The sequence below is a fragment of the Nicotiana tabacum genome, chromosome 4 (genome assembly GCF_000715075.1).
Source record: "Nicotiana tabacum cultivar K326 chromosome 4, ASM71507v2, whole genome shotgun sequence".
NCBI lineage: Eukaryota > Viridiplantae > Streptophyta > Magnoliopsida > Solanales > Solanaceae > Nicotiana > Nicotiana tabacum.
Genome location: NC_134083.1, coordinates 26390666 through 26411407, shown reverse-complemented (window position 1 = coordinate 26411407; position 20742 = coordinate 26390666). Strand labels below are relative to the sequence as shown.

The 20742-nt window shown below is 41.4% G+C and overlaps 1 non-coding gene across 1 annotated transcript; it reads left to right on the top strand.

The window, feature by feature from the left end:
* Nucleotides 1–376: 376 nt before the first annotated feature.
* Nucleotides 377–483, top strand: LOC142180467 (small nucleolar RNA R71). The gene has a single exon (XR_012709090.1). It is a non-coding gene; the product is annotated as a small nucleolar RNA R71 (small nucleolar RNA).
* The last annotated feature ends 20259 nt before the right edge of the window (nucleotides 484–20742 follow it).

The window sequence follows — 20742 nt, the reverse complement described above, 5'->3', positions numbered from 1 at the left end:
TTCCGCACTCCAAGAGCATACATATGGTTGGTTAATGCATGGTGTACATAAGCCCCCATTAGACGCGTCAACTATGTGTACCTGCTGCTTCTGGCCTGATTCATCGATCTTTTTGGTTAGGATACTCATTTGCGTCATCAGCGTGGCCATATTTTTGGCTATGGAGTTGTTTGGGTCCAAAGCTAGTGAGTGAACGACATGAGTGATCGTAGAGTCTCTTATCATCCATCCTGAGTTTTAAGCCATTTTATCAAGTAGGACCTTGCATTCTCTGAATGATTTTCTCAAAAATGCTCCACCTGCAGAAGCATCAACATTGGCCTTTAAACTGTCTGCCAATACCATGTAGAACCTCTGCCCCAACATCTGATCTGGAATGCCATGATGTGGATACTTAACCAGCATACCCTTGATCCTCTCCCACGTTTCTTGTAGTGTTTCTGTTGGTCTCTGCCTGAAGCTCAATATCTCATCAATTTGTTTGGCAATCTTATTGGGTGGGTAGAACTTGTTCAAAAATTGCTTGAATAATTCCTCCCAAGTAGTGATGGAGTTTATGGGGAGTGAATTAAGCCAAGTCTGAGCTTCTCCCGCCACCAAGAATGGAAACAATAATAGGTTTATTTCTTCCGGTGTCACATTAGGTTTCCTTTACGTGACACATATCGACAGGAAACTTTTCAAATGCTGTTGAGGATCTTCAATGTAAGACCCTGAGAACAGTCCCTTGTTCTGCAACAAATGTAGCATGTTGTTTGTGATTTGAAATGATTTCGCTTGTATTTGAGGGACTGCAATTGAAATATTTTCGGCGGTGGGTTGTGCCCAATCATACAATGCTGCTTCTGGCACAAGAGGCACCACACCCTGATTGTTCGGGTCATTCGCATTGTTTCTGTTATTTAGATTTTCTATTCGTCATCCATGTCTGGTTCGATTTGTTCTGTTGAGTTCTGTTGTTGTTTTCCCTTCAGGTTTGCATGATTCGGTGCCTTGAAAACTTTCTCAAGATCTGATAATGCTTCGAACAATTCACTATTTCTTGAGAAGTTTCTAGGCATGCACCTGTAACACCCAAATGTAACGATCCGACTTGTCGTTTTAAGAATTTATGCCACGTTCAGTGGCTTAAGGTCTCGAGAAGCTTCGCAATATGTATTATGACCCGCGTGTGTGGTCGAGTTTGGTTTTCGGAAGATTCGGAATTTAATTTAAAGAAAAGTTCTCATTTTGAAGCTTAAATGGAAAGAGTTGACCGGGGAGTTGACTTTTGAGCAAACGACCCCGGAATGGAATTTCAATGGTGGCAATAGCTTTGTATGATGATTTCATACTTCGGTGTATGTTCGGATTTGGATTTGGAAGTCCGTAGGACAATTTGACACATTTTGGCAAAAGTTAAAAAATAGAAGATTTTTGGAAAATACTACCGAAGGGTGAATTTTTGATAACGAGGTCGGATTTTGATTCCTGAAATTTGAATAGCTCCAATTCGTCATTTATGACTTGTGTGCAAAATTTGAAATCATTCCGGATTGATTTGGTACGTTTCGGCGCAAAATATAGAAGTTGGAAGATTTGAACATTCAAAATTTGATTCGACGCGCGATTTATAATTTTGGTGTTGTGTGATGTAATTTGAAACCCCGAGTAGGTCCATATTGTGTTACGAGACTTATTAGTAAATTCGAACGAGGTCCCGGGTAGCTCGGATGAGTTTCGAACGAGGTTTGGATCGAATTTAGACTTGTTGAAAATGCTGGGATTTCTGGTGTTTCTAGGCAGACCTGTTGGAATCGCACCTGCGAAAATTTGGGCGCAGGTGCGACCATTGCAGAAGCGAGATGAAGCTCGCAGAAGAGAAATTGGATGGGCTGGACTGAGGCCACATGTGCGTAGAATTTCCCGCACCTGCGTGATCGCAGAAGCGGGTAGAGAAGGCGCAGAAGCGGAGGGGCATCGCAGGTGCGCGTGAGGCATCGCAGAAGCGAAAAAGCTTCCGCAAATGCGATGGTCGACTGGGTTGTGCACTTTCACAGAAGTGGGAATTTTCTCGCAAAAGCGAGCTCGCAGGTGCGATAAAATGGTCCGCAGGTGCGCAAACTGGGCAGAATGTTAAGGACCAAAAATGGTCAATTCGCGATTTTCGTTTTGGGATTTTTGGAGCTCGGATTTGGGCGATTCTGGAGGGATTTTCACAAGCTTGGTTGGGGTAAGTATTCTATATCCTAAAGTGATTATATTTCATGAATCTATGATTATATTCATCGTTTAATTCGGATTTAAATGGAAGAAATCAAGATTTTTGTAAAATCTTCCAAAAAACAAAAATTTAAGATTTGGAAGTCGAGTTGTTATTGGAATTCGATAAAATTGGTATGGTTGAACTTGTATCGGAATGGGTGTTTGTATTTCGTGAATATTATGTCGAGTTCCGAGAAGCGGGTCCCGCATTGACTTTTGTTGACTTTTTGGAATAAATTTTTAAGTCAACGTATTATTATCCGGAATTGTTTCCGATGAATTTTAATAAAGTTATACAATTAATTTGGATAAATTTGAGCGGTCCGGAGGTCAATTCAAGAAAGAAGATGATTTTGGAATATCGGCATAACCTCAAAAAGGTAAGTGTCTTACTTAACCTCGAGTGGGGGAATTACCCCTTAGGCATTTGAGTCTTATGTGCCATTTGTGAAGTGTGAAAAGCCGTGTACGCGAGGTCACGAGTACGTACTCGAGCTTATATGTGCAAATTTTCATTGAATTAAAGTTTTTGGCATTATTGTGTAGTAAATTAGGTAATCGTGGACAAGTATTAAATCATCTGTTTGCTATGCCTAAATCTTTGTTGTTGTTGAATATGTTGTTATATGATAATTTGATGTGATTGTTACTTGATTATTTATGTAATTCCGTGAATTTGTTGGTTTGATAATTATTGTAATTTAATTTCATTATGGATTTTTCCTCTGCAAATAATTAATTAAATGAGCTTAAGAAGAGGTGTTTATATAATTATTGAAAATTTGAATTTAATGAAGGCTTTGCTTTTATGTTGAGTAATTTCTATCTCTATTGATTATTTTTGGGTGTTGTGCACATTATGGTCGAGCCATGAGCTCCTTATTGTGGAAAATATTGTGTTGTTGATTTCTGTGGCAAGTTTTAATATTTGGGCACTTGATGTGCAATTTGTGATATGTTGTAAGATTTGAGCACTTGATGTGCAATCTGTGATATGTTATAAGATTTGAGCACTTGAGGTGCAAGTTGTATTATGATGTGATATTTGGGCACTTGAGGTACGATTTGTGAAATATTGTGATATTTAAACGCATGCGGTGAGATAAGGGTGGCTTGAAACGTGTGGCTAGTAGGGGAACTACTAGAAGTCATGCGGCGATATAAGGTCAGGGTGTTGAAACGCATGCGGTGAGATAAGGGTGGCTTGAAACGCGTGGCTAGTAGGGGAACTACTAGAAGTCATGCGGTGTGATAAGGGTGGCTTAAAAACGCGGGATGCTATTTCAGGAAAAAATAATTTCTTTAAAATTAAATGTGAAGGCTCCCGCGGTGATATAAGGAAATGAGATATTGTGAATTTATTTATGAGTTGGGACTATGAGGCAGTACCTCGGGAGTGTCATTTTGTTGATATTCTCTATGGCTGCACTTGCCTTTGGTTATTTTATTTTTTTTCCGAAATTTGTAAATTCTTGTGTTTTCCGTGATGTATTATTTCACCTAATATTAAGTGTTTTGTATTTCTTGAGGTATTGTATTGACCTCGACTTTTTCGTACGAGACTTTGAGGATTTGTATTTTTGGGTTGTATTTGTTTTGATGATTGAGTTGTTTTAAATAAAAGAAATATTCTAATATGTTTTAATTTAATAAATGTTTATAGCCAAATGAGTAGTTGATCTGATGTTTCATTTTATTTGAATTGTTATTTTCTCCACCCAAATGATTCTAAAATAAATTCATTCATTTATTGATTTCTTACTTGATTTAAAGATTTTAACCTTACTTTATTGAAAAATAAATTGATCATGTGGATCTTATATACATTGAGGATATTGGCACGTGAGTTGTCCGTGCAGTTGAGATTGAATTGAGGGCACGAGGTGCCGTGGAAACATGAAAAATGGGCTGAGACTCGTGTTTACAAAAAATATGAAACTGGGCTGAGACCCATATTTTTATGATTTTGAAATGAGGTGTCACATGGTGACTTTTAATTGAAAGAATTATATTCAAATTATTTATTTGGAAGGATTTTTATTTAAAAGAATTATATGAAAGATATTTATTTAAGGAAATTATATTTGAAGATATTTATTGAAAGAATTTTATATTTGAAAAATAATTATTTGAGAAAATTATATTTAAAAGAGAGTTATCTGGAAGAATTATATGTGAAAGACATTTATTTGAAAGACTTGATTTAATTGGGTGAAATTGTATTTATTAATTGTTGAGTGATATTAATGGTATTCTTGTTGTCTGTTGTGCATATCACTGGTTGTTTATCCTTCTATTATTATTATTATTATTATTATTATTGCCCTTATTATTATTATTATTATTATTTATTTTCTATTATTTTGTATATTATATTGCACAGGTTATTAGACTAGTGAGTGTCTTGACTGTACCTCGTCTCTACTCCATTGAGGTTAGTCTTGATACTTACTGGGTACCGACCGTGGCGTACTCATACTACACTTCTGCATATTTTTATGCAGAGCCAGGTATTAGAGATATCAGATTTGAGCAGAGTTAAAGCGCGATCATAAGGATTCAAGGTAGAGCTGTGTCACGACCCAATTTTACCTATAGGCCGTGATGGCGCCCAACACTACAGCTAGGCAAGCCAACTTAATAAATTAAGCATATATTGACAAAATTTAAAACCAAAAAAATAATAAAACATCAAATTCTACCAATGTGTGTGCCAAGATCTGGTGTCACAAATGTATGAGCATCTAGTAGATTATACAAAACCTCAAATACTGTCTGAAATAAAAATAGACAGAATGAAAAATACAAGGAGAGACACAAGTAGCTGCAGAACGACTTAGAAAGGCAGCTCACCACTATGCTCCTGGATAACATGGGTGTAAGACGATAGGTCCCCTACTAGTACTTGCCTCAGGTCCTGCACAAAAAGTGCACCAAGTGTAGTATGAGTACGTAAACAACGTGTACCCAATAAGTATCAAGCCTAATCTCGAAGTGGTAGAGACGAGATGGCCGACTTTGACACTCACTATGGGTCAATAATAATAACTGAAATACAACTAGAATATCTAAATCAGCATGATTTACAAAATTTACAATAATGTATTTAACCAGCGAAAATAATCATATTCCTTCAAATGCAACAATTCTCAATATATTAATTAAATTCCTTAATTTCAAATAATTTCTAATTTATCAATTAATCTCATTTACATGAATAACAATTCATTCCTTAACAAGCAGGAATAATAATTCATTAAATTTCAGGGATTCTCCAATTTATCAATTAGCTTCGCAAGCTGAAATAACTATTAAAGTATCGTGTAATTATTATTATTAAGCATGATTTCTGCCGAGGACGTACGGCCCGATCCAGAGTGTCGTGTACACTGCCGAGGGACGTGCGGCGCGATCCATAGATGCATCTATCCTGCCGAGGCGTTCGGCCCGCTCCACAAGAAAGGAGGACATTTTCTTATGTACCTCCGGAAGGAGAGTATATTTATTATAAGATAAATTCGGGAAGAAGAATAATTTCTTTTAACAATTAATTGATTTAAACAGAAAATCAAGCATATGAGATTTCCATCCTTTAATATCTTTATCTAACAATTCACAATATATTCATATATATCAATTAATATTAATTAATCAAGGAATACAATTTATATAAATTTAAATAGAAAATCAAGCATATAAATTTTCCATCCTTTAATATCTCTATCTAACAATTCACAATATATTCACATATATCAATTTAATATTAATAAATCAGGGAATATAATTTACACAAGTAATTCATGCTTTGAGTCCTAAACTACCCGAATTTTAGCATTTATAGTAGCTACGCACGGACTCTCGTCACCTCGTGCGTACGTAGCCCCCCCGCAATTAGCAACAATTATTCAATTTAATCCCTATGGGGTAATTTCCCCCTCACAAGATTAGACAAGAGACTTATCTCGTCTCAAAGTCCACTTTTCGATTATCGCGTCTCGTAAAATTCTCGATTCAATGCCAAAAAATCTGAAACTATCAAAAAGTTATATAAAATAATTAATTTATGTTCAATAATTCGAAATTCATCTATTAAATAAATTACCCTATCCAAAATGGTAAAATTCCTAAAATTCACCCGGGCCCACGTGCCCGGATTCTGGAAAGTTTCAGATGGAAACGTTATTCATAATCTCAAGAACTCAAATATATAATTTCTACCTAATTCCATAACTAATTTCGTGGTTAAAATCTCATTTTTATAAAAATCTAGGTTTTTCACCTAAACCTTTGATTTCTAAGATTTACTAGTTATAATCTACTTATAATCTATGTATTTAACTCAAGGGGTGTGGAATTAACTTACCTTTCGATTGCTAGTTGAAACCCCCTTCTCAAAAGCTCTGAAATCGCCCGGAAATGGAGGAAAAATGGGCTCAAAATGTCTGAGCCCCGACTTTTTAACCATTCTGTCCAACAGGCATTTCCGCACCTTCGAAAGGTGTACTGCACCTACGGCTTTATCACATATGGAAAAGCCTCGCAGGTGCGAGCTTAGCTTGACTGCCCAGTTTCCAGATCTGCGCTCTATTTTTCGCACCTGCGCGTTCGCAAGTGCGCTCGAGATTCCGCACCTGCGATGACAGGCCTCCCTTCCCTTTTCGCTTCTGCGCATAAACCTCGCATCTGCGGCTGTCCAGCGCAGGTGCGAACGTACCAGAAGCAGAAAGCTTCAGCTCTTCTTCAAATTTTCCAAAATTGATCCGAGCCTCGTCTGGTTAACACTCGGGACCCTCGGGGCCCCGCCCGAACATGCCAACAGGTTTGAAATCACAAAGCGGACTCGCTCGAACTCTCAAAATGCGTAAAACAATATCAAATCTAAGAATCATACCCTAAACCAAATTGATTTAAACTTAAGAATTTCAAGTTCTTCAATTTACTTCCAATGCGCCGAAATATACTTAAACTACTCGGAATAACACAAAATTTTACGTGCAAGTCTTAAATCACTTTACGGAACTATTCCCAAGCTCAGAATTCCAAACGGACTTCAATTACTCAAAAACCTACGCCAAACCAAATTTAAAGAATTTTAAACCTTCAAATAGTTGATTTTTACTATTAAGCATCAAAACGCTCTCGGGTTATCAAAAACCCGATTCGGACATACGTCTAAGTCCAAAATCATCATACTAACCTATTGGAACCGTCAAATCCCGATTCCGGGGTCGTTTTCTCAAAATGTTGACCGAAGTCAACCTTGTCCATTTAAAGCTAACTTAAGGAACCAAGTGTTCCGATTTCTTGCTGAACTGTGCTGAAGTCCAACACATGTGATAGGTCAGCATGATACTTCCGGAGCATAGATACATGGAAAACCGGATGAACTCCCGTTAGACTGGGAGGCAATGCAAGCTCATAAGCAACCTCCCCAACTCGTCTCAACACCTCAAATGGGCTTATAAACCTTGGGCTCAACTTGCCCTTCTTCCCGAATCTCATAATTCCCTTCATCGGCGAAACCTTCAAGAGAAATTTTTCACCTACAATAAAGGATAAATCACGCGCTTTCTGATCCGTGTAACTCTTCTGTCTGGACTGTGCTGTACAAAATTGCTCCTGAATCAACTTCACCTTTTCCAAGGCATCCTTTACCAAATCAGTACCATATAACTTAGCCTCACCGGGCTCAAACCATCCGATAGGTAAATGACATTGACGACCATATAAAGCCTCAAATGGAGCCATCTCGATGCTGGATTGGTAACTGTTATTATAAGCAAACTCGGCCAAATGCAGGAAACGATCCCACTGACCTCCAAAGTCAATCACATATGCCCTGAGCATATCCTCCAAAATCTGAACTGCCCGCTCTGACTGCCCATCAGTCTGCGGATGAAAGGTTGTGCTGAGCTCTACACGGGTCCCTAATTCACTCTGTACTGCTCTCCAGAAATGTGAAGTAAACTGAGGGCCTCTATCTGATATGATGAAAATTGGCACACCATGCAACCGAACTATCTCCTGAATATTAATCTGGGCCAACCTCTCTGAAGTATACGTAGTCACAACAGGAATAAAAATGTGCCAACTTGGCCAACCTGTCAACAATCACCCAAACTGCATTAAACTTCCTCAAGGTCCGTGGCAACCCAACTACAAAGTCTATAGTGATGCGTTCCCATTTCCATTCCGGTATAGTCATCTGCTGAAGTAGGCCGCCTAGCCTCTGGTGCTCATATTTAACTTGTTGGCAATTTAGACACCTAGCTACATACTCAACTATGTCCTTTTTAATTCGTCGCCACCAATAATGCTGCCTCAAGTCACGATACATCTTCATAGCACCTGAATGAATAAAGTACCGAGAATTGTGTGCCTCCTCCAGGTTCTTTTTCCTCAGTTCATCCACATTAGGAACACACAGACGATCCTGGAGTCACAGAACACCTTCCGCACCAATAGTAACTTCCTCGACACCACCTCGTAGTACCGTTTATCAAAGAACCATAAGTGTGGGTCATCATACTGGCGAGCCTTGATCTGCTCAAATAGTGAAGACTGAGCTACGACATATGCTAGAACTCGGCTGAGCTCTAAAATATCCAGCCTCACAAGTCTGTTAGCAAAGGACTAAATATCCGAGGCTAATGGCCTTTCCTCTAGTGAAATGAAAGCCAAACTATCCATACTCTCCGCCTTTCTGCTCAAGGCATCTGCAACCACAATTGCTTTGCCCGGATGATACAGGATAGTAATATCATAATCATTTAGTAATTTCAGCCATCTACGTTGCCTCAAATTTAGGTCCCTCTGCTTGAACAAATGCTGCAAACTGCGATGATCAGTATAAACTTCACAACACACCCCATAAAGATAATGCCTCCAAATCTTAAGGGCGTGGACAATCGCATCTAACTCCAAATCATGTACTGGATAATTTTGCTCGTGGGGCTTCAACTGACGTGAATCATATGCAATAACTCGCCCTTCCTGAATTAATATACAACCCAAACCAATGCGTGAAGCGTCGCAATACACTGTATACATTCCCGAATCGAAAGGTAGCACTAACACTGGTGTTGTAGTCAATGCTATCTTGAGCTTCTGAAAGCTTGACTCACAATCATTGGACTATCGGAACTGAACACCCTTCTGGGTTAATTTGGTCAAAGGTGCTGCAATAGATGAAAAAGCTTCCACGAACCGACGATAATAACCTGCTAAACCCAGAAAACTCCTGATCTCCGTTGCCGAAGTGGGTCGATGCCAATTCTGAACCGCCTCAATCTTTTTGGGATCAACTTTAATACCTTCGCTAGATACAATATGTCCTAAAAATGCTACAGACTCTAGCCAAAACTCATATTTGGAGAACTTAGCATATAGCTTTTGTTCCCGCAATGTCTGAAGCACTACTCTCATATGCTGCTCATGTTCCTCCTTGCTGCGCGAGTAGATCAAAATGTCATCAATGAAGACAATGAAAAATGAATCAATATATGGCCTGAATACCCTGTTCATCAGATCCATAAGCGCTGCCGGGGCATTAGTCAACCGAAAGACATTACCAGAAACTCATAATGACCATATCTAGTACGAAAAGCAGTGTTCGGAACATCCGAATCTCGAATCTTCAACTGATGATACCCCGACCCCAAGTCGATCTTAGAGAACACCCTAGAACCCTACATCTGGTCAAATAGGTCTTCAATACGTGTCAACGGGTACTTGTTCTTAATAGTAACTTTGTTCAATTGGTGATAGTCAATACACATTTGCATTGTGCCATCTTTCTTCTTCACAAATAATACTGGTTCACCCCAAGACGATACACTCAGTCTGACGAACCCTTTGGCTAGTAACTCTTCAATCCGTTCTTTCAACTCTTTCAATTCTTTCGGAGTCATGCGATACGGTGGAATAGATATAGGCTGAGTATCTGGAGCCAAGTCAATACAGAAATCAATATCCCGATCAAGTGGCATACCTGGAAGATCTGAAGGCAATGCATCGGAGAACTCCCGAACTACTGGCACTGAATCAATAGCTGGAGTCTCTACAATAGTATCCCGAACATAGGCTAGATAAGCCAAACAACCCTTCTCAACCATGTGTTGAGCCTTTATAAAAGAAATGACCCGATTAAATGAACTAACCGACGAACCCTTCCACTCCAGCCTAGGCAAAGATGGAATAGCCAAGGTAACAATTTTGGCATGATAATCTAGAATAGCATGATATGGAGATAACCAGTCCATACCCAGAATAATTTCAAAATCGGTCATCTCGAGCAATAAGAGATCTACTCTACTTTCATAACCACTGAATGTAATCATACAAGACCGGTAGATCCGGTTCACAATAACAGAATCACCTACAGGAGTGGACACATAAACAGGAGTACTCAAGGACTCACGAGAAACACCTAGGAATAGAGCAAATAGAGATGACATATATGAATACGTGGATCCTGGATCAAATAATACTGAAGCATCTTCGCCGCAAACAGAAATAATACCTGTAATCACAGCATCTGAGGCCTCTGTATCTGGTCTAGCGGGAAAAACATAGAATCGAGCTGGAGCGCTAACTGGCTGGCCTCCGCTTGGCTGACCTCCACCTCTAGGACGGCCCTTACCCACCTATCCTCCACCTCTTGGTGGTCGTACTACTGGTGGAGCAACTGGTTCGGTAAGCATAGTCTGCTGACCCTGCTATACTAGTCTACCCTAAAGCCTGGGGCAAAACCTCTGCATATGACTGGGATCCCCGCACTCGTAACAACTCTTCGGTGCGATGGGCTGCTGACTAAGAGTCTGGCCCTGGGGACCTGAATACCCATTGGGAGGACCCTAAATAGCTGGTGGGCGGTAAGAACTCTCTGGTATAGCACTGAGATAAGTCGCATTGGAGTACCCCGAGGAGGTGGTGGTGCTGGAAATGTGGGTCTGCTGGACTGACTTCTCACGAACTGACCTTTGCCCCCAGACGGAGCACCTCTGAACTCTCTAGAGTACCTGAACCGCTTATCTCTCATAATCTGCTATCAGCTCCGCTGACGCACACCCTCAATCCTCCGTGCTATCTCCACAACTAGCTCATAAGAAGTACTCATCTCAACCTCTCGAGCCATAGTGGCCATAATGCCCGTATGTAAACCGGATACAAACCTCCGCACTCTCTCCGCCTCAATAGGGAGTATCATAAGTGCATGGCGAGATAATTCAGAAAACCTTGCCTCATAATCGGTCACTGACATCTGACCCTGCTGGAGCTGCTCAAACTGAAACCGCAACTCTTCCCTCTGGGAGGGTGGAATATATCTGTCGAGAAAGATACGGGTGAACCTGTCCCAAGTCATGGGAGGAGAATCTGCTGGTCTGCTAAGAACATAAGACTGCCACCATCAACGGGCTCTCCCCTCTAGCTGAAAAGTAGCAAAGTCTACCCCATGAGACTCCAATATCCTCATGTTGTACATTCTATCCTTGCACCGATCAATGAAGTCCTGTGGATCCTCATGTCTCTCACCCCCAAAGACAGGAGGATGTAGTCTAGTCCATCGGTCCAATAGCTTCTGAGGATCAGCGGCTACAACTGGCCAGGGCTCAGGTGTAGCTGCTGCCACTGGCTGGGCTCCACCCACGGGTAGTGCACCCTAGGTCTGATATACAGCAGCTGCCTGTCCATGAGCCTGCGCGGTAGGGGTCTGTGCTCCCCCGCCTTCCTGAGATGTGGCTGGGTGTACTGGAAATAAACCGGCCTAAGTCATATTGTCCTTGAATCGCAGCATACGACCCATGACATCCTGAAATCCCTGTGCAGATATGAAGTCCACCGGAGCTGGCTCTGCCACATGTACCTCATCCTGTTCCTCAACAATGGGGTTCTCTGCTGGACCCACTAGCGGCATAACTGGAATAGTCCTGGGACGTCCTCGCGCTCTACCACGAGCTGGAGCCCTCCCTCGGCCTCGGCCTCTGCCTCGGCCTCTAGCAACTGGGGGAGTAGCTCTTCTCTAGTCTGGAACTTCATTTGAGCGCGTTCTCACCATCTGTGAGAGAATAACAGAAGGATATTTAGTACTACATTAATTGCACGATGGAATATGAAGAAAGGTAATTTCCTAACACCCTATAGCCTCTTGAATAAAAGTACAGACGTCTCCGTACCGATCCGTAAGACTCTATTAGGCCTACTCATAACTTGTGAGACCTACATGAACCTAGTGCTCTGATACCATGTTGTCACGACTCAATTTCACCTATAGGCCGTGATGGCGCACAACACTACAGCTAGGCAAGCCAACTTAATAAATTAAGCATATATTGACAAAATTTAAAACCAAGAAAATAATAAAACACCAAATTCTACCAATGTGTGTGCCAAGACCTGGTGTCACAAGTGTATGAGCATCTAGTAGATTATACAAAACCTCAAATACTGTCTGAAATAAAAATAGACAGAATGAAAAATACAAGGAGAGACACTAGTAGCTGCAGAACGGCTCAGAAAGGCAGCTCACCACTATGCCCCTGGATAACGTGGGTGTAAGACGATAGGTCCCCCACTAGTACTTGCCTCAGGTCCTGCACAAAAAGTGCACCAAGTGTAGTATGAGTACGTAAACAACGTGTACCCACTAAGTATAAAGCATAATCTCGAAGTGGTAGAGACGAGATGGCCGACTTTGACACTCACTATGGGTCAATAATAATAACTGAAATACAACTAGAATATCTAAATCAGCATGATTTACAAAATTTACAATAATGTATTTAACCAGCGAAAATAATCATATTCCTTCAAATGCAACAATTCTAAATATATTAATTAAATTCCTTAATTTCAAATAATTTTCAATTTATCAATTAATCTCATTTACATGAATAACAATTCATTCCTTAACAAGCAGGAATAAAAATTCATTAAATTTCAAGGATTCTCCAATTTATCAATTAGCTTCACCAACTGAAATAACTATTAAAGTATCGTGTAATTATTATTATTAAGCTCGATTTCTGTCGAGGACGTACGACCCGATCCAGAGTGTCGTGTACACTGTCGAGGGACGTGAGGCACGATCCATAGATGCATCTATCCTGCCGAGGCATTCGGCCTGCTCCACAAGAAAGGAGGACATTTTCTTATGTACCTCCGGAATGAGAGTATATTTATTATAAGATAAATTCAGGAGGAAGAACAATTTCTCTTAACAATTAATCAATTTAAACAGAAATTCAAGCATATGAGATTTCCATCCTTTAATATTTTTATCTAACAATTCACAACATATATATAAATATATCAAATAATTTATTTAAGTAAAGACTACCATTTACACAAGTAATTCATGCTTTTGAATCCTAATTTACACAAGTAATTCATGCTTTGAGTCCTAAACTACCCGGACTTTAGCATTTATAGTAGCTACGCACGGACTCTCGTCACCTCGTGCGTACGTAGCCCCTCGCAATTAGCAATAATTATTCAATTTAATCCCTATGGGGTAATTTCCCACTCACAAGATTAGACAAGAGAATTACCTCGTCTCAAAGTCCACTTTTCGATTATCGCGTCTCGCAAAATTCTCGATTCAATGCCGAAAAATCTGAAACTATCCCACAAGTTATATAAAATAATTAATATATGTTCAATAATTTGAAATTCATCTATTAAATAAATTACCCTATCCAAAATGGTAAAATTCCTAAAATTCACCCCGGGCCCACGTGCCCGGATTCTGGAAAGTTTTGGATGGAAACGTTATCCATAATCTCAAGAACTCAAATATATAATTTCTACCTAATTCCATAACTAATTTTGTGGTTAAAATCTCATTTTTATAAAAATCTAGATTTTTCACCTAAACCTTTGATTTCTAATATTTATTAGTTATAATCTACTTATAATCTATGTATTTAACTCAAGGGGTGTGGAATTAACTTACCTTTCGATTGCTAGTTGAAACCCCCTTCTCAAAAGCTCTGAAATCCCCCGGAAATGGAGGAAAAATGGGCTCAAAATGTCTGAGCCCCGACTTTTTAACCATTCTGTCCAACAGGCATTTCCACACCTTCGACTTTCGCACCTGCGGAAAAGCCTCGCAGGTGCTAGCTTAGCTTGACTGCCCAGTTTCCGCATCTGCGCTCTTTTTCTTGCACCTGCGCGTTCGCACGTGCGCCCGAGATTCTGCACCTGTGATGGCAGGCCTCCCTTCCCTTTTCGCTTCTGCGCATAAACCTCGCATCTACGAGAGTCGCACATGCAGCTGTCCAAGCGCAGGTGCAAATGCACCATAAGTAGAAAGCTTCAGCTTTTCTTCAAATTTTCCAAATTGATCCGAGCCTCGTCTGGTTAACACTCGGGACCCCCGGGGCCCCGCCCGAACATTCCAACAGGTTTGAAATCATAAAGCGGACTCTCTCGAACTCTTGAATTGCGTAAAACAACATCAAATCTAAGAATCATACCCTAAACCAAAAACATTCAAACTTAAGAATTTCAAGTTCTTCAATTTACTTCCAATGCGCCGAAATATACTTAAACTACTCGAAATGACACGAAATTTTGCGTTTAAGTCTTAAATCACTTTACGGAACTATTCCCAAACTCAGAATTCCAAACGGACTTCAATTACTCAAAAACCTACCCCAAACCAAATTTAAAGAATTTTAAACCTTCAAATAGTTGATTTTTACTATTAAGTGTCAAAACACTCCCGGGTTATCAAAACCCCGATTCGGACATACGCCCAAGTCCAAAATCATCATACGAACCTATTATTGGAACCGTCAAATCCCGATTCCGGGGTCGTTTTCTCAAAATGTTGACCGAAGTCAAACTTGTCCATTTAAAGCTAACTTAAGGAACCAAGTGTTCCGATTTCAACCCACACACTTCCAAATCCCGAACCAACCATCCCGCGAGTCATAAATTAATAAAAACATGTTCGGGGAGTTTTATTTTAGGGAACGGGTTTCTAAAAGTTAAAATGACCGGTTGGGTCATTACATTCTCCACCTCTTAAACAAACATTCGTCCTCGAACGGGTTTAGAATAATACCTGGAGTGCTAAATAAGTGTGTGTATTTGCCCCACATGTCCTCCTCGGCCTCCCAAGTCGCTTCCTCAACTAATTGGACCCTCCACTGGACCTTTACTGCAGAAATCCTCTTGGACCTCAACTGGCGAACTTGTTTATCAACAATGGCAAATGGCTCTTCTTCATAACCCAAACTCTTATCTAGCTGAACTGTGCTGAAGTCCAACACATGTGATAGGTCAGCATGATACTTCTGGAGTATAGATACATGGAAAACCAGATGAACTACCAATAGACTGGGAGGCAATGCAAGCTCATAAGAAACCTCCCCAACTCGTCTCAACACCTCAAATGGGCCTATAAACCTTGGGCTCAACTTGCCTTTCTTCCCGAATCTCATAATTCCCTTCAACGGCGAAACCTTCAAGAGAACTTTTTCACCTACCATAAAGGATAAATCATGCACTTTCTGATCCACATAACTCTTCTGTCTGGACTGTGCTGTACGAAGTCGCTCATAAATCAACTTCACCTTTTCCAAGGCATCCTTTACCAAATCAGTACCATATAACTTAGCCTCAGTGGGCTCAAACCATCTGATAGGTAAACGGCATTGACGACCATATAAAGCCTCAAATGGAGCCATCTCGATGCTGGATTGGTAACTGTTATTATAACCAAACTCAGCCAAAGACAGGAAACTATCCCACTGACCTCCAAAGTCAATCACACATACCCTGAGCATATCTTCCAAAATCTGAACTGTCCACTCTGACTGTCCATCGGTCTGCGGATGAAAGGCTATGCTGAGTTCAACACGGGTCCCTAATTCACTATGTACTGCTCTCCAGAAATGTGAAGTAAACTGAGGGCCTCTATCTGATATGATGGAAATTGGCACACCGTGCAACCGAACTATCTCCTGAATATAAATCTGGGCCAACCTCTCTGAAGTATACGTAATCATAACAGGAATAAAAATGTGCCAACTTGGACAAACTGTCAACAATCACCCAAACTACATCAAACTTCCTCAAGGTCCGCGGCAACCCAACTACAAAGTCCATAGTGATGCGTTCCCATTTCCATTCGGGTATAGTCATCTGCTGAAGTAGGCCGCCTGGCCTCTGGTGCTCATATTTAACTTGTTGGAAATTTAGACACCTAGCTACATACTCAACTATGCCCTTTTTAATTCGTCGCCACCAATAATGCTGCCTCAAGTCACGATACATCTTCGTAGCACCTGGATGAATAGAGTACCGAGAACTGTGTGCCTCCTCCAGGATCTTTTTCCTCAGTTCATCCACACTAGGAATACACAAACGATCCTGGAGTCGCAGAACACCATCCGCACCAATAGTAACTTCCTTGGCATCACCTCGTAGTACCATTTCTCGAAGAACTATTAAGTGTGGGCCATCATACAGGCGAGCCTTGATCTTCTCAAATAGTGAAGACTGAGCTACGATACATGCAAGAACTCGGCTGGGCTCTAAAATATCCAACCTCACAAGTCTGTTAGCCAAGGACTGAATATCCGAGGCTAATGGCCTTTCCTCTGGTGAAATGAAAGCAAAACTACCCATACTCTCTGCCTTTCTGCTTAAGGCATCTGCAACCACATTTGCCTTGCCCGAATGATACAGGATAGTAATATCATAATCTTTTAGTAATTCCAGCCATCTGCGCTGCCTTACATTTAGGTCCCTCTGCTTGAACAAATGCTGCAAACTACGATGATCAATATAAATTTCACAAGACACCCCATAAAGATAATGCCTCCAAATCTTAAGGGCGTGGTCAATCGCAGCTAACTCTAAATCATGTACCAGATAATTCTGCTTGTGGGGCTTTAACTGACGTGAATCATATGCAATAACTCGCCCTTCCTCCATTAATACACAACCCAAATCAACATATGAAGCATCACAATACACTATATACATTCCCGAACCGAAAGGTAACGCTAACACTGGTGCTGTAGTCAATGCTATCTTGAGCTTCTGAAAGCTTGACTCACAATCATTGGACTATCGGAACTGAACACCCTTCTGGGTTAATTTGGTCAAAGGTGCTGCAATAGATGAAAAAGCTTCCACGAACCGACGATAATAACCTGCTAAACCCAGAAAACTCCTGATCTCAATTGCCAAAGTGGGTCGATTCCAATTCTGAACTGCCTTAATCTTTTTGGGATCAACTTTAATACCTTCACCCGATACAATATGTCGCAAAAATGCTACAGACTCTAGCCAAAACTCACATTTGGAGAACTTAGCATATAGTTTTTGTTCCCGCAATGTCTGAAGCACTACTCTCATATGCTGCTCATGTTCCTCCTTGCTGCGCAAGTAGATCAAAATGTCATCAATGAAGACAATGACAAACGAATAAATAATTGGCCTGAATACCCTGTTCATCAGATCCATAAACGCTGCCGGGGCATTAGTCAAAGCGAAAGACATTACCAGAAACTCATAATGACCATATCTAGTACGGAAAGCAGTCTTCGGAACATCCGAATCTCGAATCTTCAACTGATGATACCCCGACCTCAAGTCGATCTTAGAGAACACCCTATCGCCGTGCAACTGGTCAAATAGGTCTTCAATACGTGTCAACGGGTACTTGTTCTTAATAGTAACTTTGTTCAATTGGCGATAGTCAATACACATTCTCATTGTGCCATCTTTCTTCTTCACAAATAATACTGGTTCACCCCAAGACGATACACTCAGTCTGATGAACCCTTTGGCTAGTAACTCTTCAAGATGTTCTTTCAACTCTTTCAATTCTTTCGGAGCCATGCGATACGGTGGAATAGATATAGGCTGAGTATCTGGAGCCAAGTCAATACAGAAATCAATATCCCGATTAGGTGGCATACCTGGAAGATCTGAAGGAAATACATCGGAGAACTCCCGAACTACTGGCACTGAATCAATAGCCGGAGTCTCTACAATAGTATACCGAACATAGGCTAGATAAGCCAAACAACCCTTCTCAACCATGTGTTGAGTCTTTATAAAAGAAATGACCCGATTAAATGAACTAACCGGCGAACCCTTCCACTCCATCCTAGGCAAAGATGGAATAGCCAAGGTAATAGTTTTGGCATGGCAATCTAGAATAACATGATATGGATATAACCAGTCCATACCCAAAATAATTTCAAAATCGGTCATCTCGAGCAATAGAGATCTGCTCTTGTTTCATAACCACAAAATGTAATAATACAAAACTGGTAGATCCGGTTCACAATAACAGAATCGCCTACAGAAGTGGACACATAAACAGGAGTACTCAAGGACTCATAAGAAACACCTAGGAATAGAGCAAATAGAAATGACAAACATGAATACGTGGATCATGGATCAAATAATACTGAGGCATCTTTGTCACAAACAGAAATAATACCTGTAATCACAGCATCTGAGGCCTCTGCATCTGGTCTAACTGGAGAAGCATAGAACCGAGCTGGAGTGCCAACTAGCTGGCCTCCGACTGGCTGACCTCCACCTCTAGGACGGCCCTTACCCACCTATCCTCCACCTCTTGGTGGTCGTACTACTGGTGGAGCAACTGGTCCGGTAAGCATAGGCTGCTGACCCTGTTGTACTAGTCTACCCCGAAGCCTTGGGCAAAACCTCCGCATGTGACTGGGATCCCCGCACTCGTAATAACTCTACGGTGCGATAGGTTGCTGACTAAGAGTCTGGCCCTGGGAGACCTGAATACCCATTGGGAGGACCCCTGGTATAGCACTGAGATAAATTCACACTAGAGTACCCCGAGAAGGTAGTGGTGCTGGAAATGTGGGTCTGCTGGACTGCCCCCTCACGAACTGACCTTTTCCCCAGACGGAGCACCTTCGAACTCTCCAGAGTACCTGAACCGCTTATCTCTCATAATCTGATCTCGGCTCCGCTGACGCAAACCCTGAATCCTCCGAGCTATCTCCACAACTAGCTCATAAGAAGTACCTATCTCAACCTCTCAAGCCATAGTGGCCATAATGCCCGTATGTAAACCGGCTACAAACCTCCGCACTCTCTCCGCCTCAGTAGGGAGTATCATAAGTGCATGGCGAGATAATTCAAAAAACCTTGCCTCATAATCGGTCACTAACATCTGACCCTGCTGGAGCTGCTCAAACTGAAACCGCAACTCTTTCCTCTGGGAGGGTGGAATATATCTGTCTAGGAAGATACAGGTGAACCTGTACCAAGCCATGGGAGGAGAATCTACTGGTCTGCCAAGAACATAAGACTGCCACCATCTATGGGTTCTGCCCTCTAGCTGAAAAGTAGCAAAGTCTACCCCATGAGACTCCAATATCCTCATGTTGTACAGTCTATCCTTGCACCGATCAATGAAGTCCTGTGGATCCTCATGTCGCTCACCCCCAAAGACAGAAGGATGTAGTCTAGTCCATCGGTCTAATAGCTTCTGAGGATCGGCAGCTACAGCTGGCCTGGGCTCAGGTGTAGCTGCTGCCACTGGCTGGGCTTCACCCACATGTAGTGCACCCTGGGTCTGATATACACCAGCTGCCTTTCCATGAGCCTGAGCGGTAGGGGTCTGTTCTCCCCCGCCTACCTGAGATGTGGTTGGGTGTGCCGAAAATAAATCGGCCTGAGTCATATTGTCCATGAATCGCAGCCTACGACCCATGACATCCTGAAATCCCTGTGCAGATGTGAAGTCCACCGGAGCTGGCTCTGCCACAGGCACCTCATCCTGTTCCTCAACAATGGGGTTCTCTGCTGGACCCACTGGCGGTATAACTGGAACAGTCCTGGGATGTCCTCGCCCTCTACCACGAGCTGGAGCCCTCCCTCGGCCTCTGCCCCGGCCTCTAGCAACTGGGGGAGTAGCTCTTCCCTGGTCTGGAACTTCATTTGAGCGCGTTCTTACCATCTATGATAGAATAAGAGAAGGATATTTAGTACTACATTAATTGCACGATGGAATATGAAGAAAGGTAATTTCCTAACACCCTATAGCCTCTTGAATAAAAGTACAGACGTCTCTGTACCGATCCGCAAGACTCTATTAGGCCTGCTAATAACTTGTGAGACCTACGTGAACCTAGTGCTTTGATACCATGTTGTCACGACCCAATTTCACCTATAGGTCATGATGGCGCCCAACACTACAGCTAGGCAAGCCAACTTAATAAATTAAGCATATATTGACAAAATTTAAAACCAAGAAAATAATAAAATACCAAATTCTACCAATGTGTGTGCCAAGACCTAGTGTCACAAGTGTATGAGCATCTAGTAGATTATACAAAACCTCAAATACTGTCTGAAATAAAAATAGACAGAATGAAAAATACAAGAAGAGACACTAGCAGCTGCAGAACGGCTCAGAAAGGCAGCTCACCACTATGCCCCTGGATAACGTGGGTGTAAGACGATAGGTCCCCCACTAGTACTTGC